Genomic DNA, 1,867 nt, shown 5'->3' on the forward strand with positions numbered 1-1,867 from the left:
CCCCCTCCCCTACCTCCTCCTCTGCCCCTTTCCCTTTTTCGCCTTTCAGAGTCTCCCTTCCCCCTTCAGGTCGCCCCCCTACTCCCTTCGCCCGCCCCTCTGATCCGGGCTGCTGTTTAATCACGGCTGGCGTAGAGGAGGGTTCGCGTTATTTTCATGCCTTGTGTTTCTTAATTACGGTCCCCCTGCGGGTCACCCCTCCTCCCCCTGCCCGCCTCTCCTCCCTTCGCCCCCTTGACCCGCCCCAAAGAATGAGGCATTCTTGCCTGTCGACTTTCATAAGATGCGCCTAATGGTCGGCGACTCGTGATCTCCTTCATTACCGTGGGCTGAAAGGGCGCCTGCCGCGCCGCCGCGAGGCTCGCTGGCCGCCTCTGGCCGCCTCCTACAGGCTTTCTTGAGCCGCCGAGACCCGACGGCCCCCGCCTGCTGCTGAGGCTTGCCCCGCTCTCGAAGCGGGTGCACAATGAATTTCGCGAGTTTAGGCAAGTATTCGCTAGTTGCCGTGTATTTTTTAGTTTTTCCGCATGTTCCTGAGTTTTTGCGAATCATTACGAGTACCTTTCGATTATTTTCCCTCTTGTACAACGATTTTTTTTTTTTGGTTGGGGGACGGTCACTCCCCACTCTCTTTCCGCCCGTCGGCCGTCTTACTCGGCGAGTGCGATTATCAATCGACCTGACGAGAGTCGTGGGAGGCGGCGGCGGCGCCAGGGGAAAAGCGGTCGTAATGACTTTCAATATTTTCTACTCTCGCCCCTCGCGATCTCTTCACAACCGTGATGTGCGCAAAACTGCGGAAAATTGACTGATCGGCGAAAGGCATCCGTTTCCAGTCGGGGTCTTTACATTCAGCAGGGGCCGCTGCGCCCGCTGTGCCGACAAGGGCCGCCTGCTCCTCCTCACCCCGCCACTCTCACTCTCTCGCTCCCTCCGTCTGCCCTTGAGGCAATATAATTCCACTGAAAACGTAAAAAGGGTATAACGGTACCTCCCCGTGTCCAATAGTAATGAAGGTGGTTAGTTTCAGTGGGAGAAGTGCAGTTGAATTTCTCATACTGACAGGCAGGCGGGCCGGCTCCCCGGAGGGTTGTGCCGGGGGGCCTGATTGCGGGCGAACACAAACAGAACACAGCGCCCGCTGGCGCACCGTGGCTCCTCTCTCGTTTTCCTTCTCTCTCTCTCCCTCTCTCTCTCTCTCTCTCTCTCTCTCTCTCTCTCTCTCTCTCTCTCTCCCATCCCTCTCTCTCGCCCTCTCCTTTGCGTGTGTGTGTGTGTCCTTTTCTCCCGCCCGCCTTCCTGCACAAGGAAATTCGTGTGGGCAGCAGCTCCGCCGGGCCGACAGTGTCGAGAAAAAAGGATTGCTTTTGCTCGTGTCGCGACCCTGTGTGCCGGGCTTACATATTTATTTGCTTTGTTACGTTGTCCGTGTCTATCGCTCTATTCCAGGAGAGCCCCTCTTTCTTTGTGCTTGTTGAGTTTAATCCAGAGTGTGAATAAGTGGTGGGACGGGTCCACTGTTATTCGAAGTACGATACATTTCATACACATCGATGCAATAATCACAAAAGTGCGATTCACACATTTGGACCGTTTTTGCAGTGAATTGAGTCATGGAATCTATTTGTTCAAATGTTTCCATGCTGCGATTAAAAGTTATCTCGTAATTTTTCAGACAACTTTCCCTTTCCCTTTTCATGAATGTTTTTTTTTTTTTTTTTTTTTTTTTTTTTTTTTTTTTTTTTTTTTTTTTTTGTTTTTTGTTTTGTTTCTTTGCGAGAAAATTGTGTCATGTCTAGAAAAGCCATTTGTCAATGGTATCACAAATCTGAGTTATCGCAAACCTTTGTTATGTAATTTTTACAAG

Source organism: Frankliniella occidentalis, unplaced genomic scaffold, assembly GCF_000697945.3.
Source record: "Frankliniella occidentalis isolate FOCC.00 unplaced genomic scaffold, Focc_3.1 Scaffold90, whole genome shotgun sequence".
NCBI classification, from domain to species: domain Eukaryota; kingdom Metazoa; phylum Arthropoda; class Insecta; order Thysanoptera; family Thripidae; genus Frankliniella; species Frankliniella occidentalis.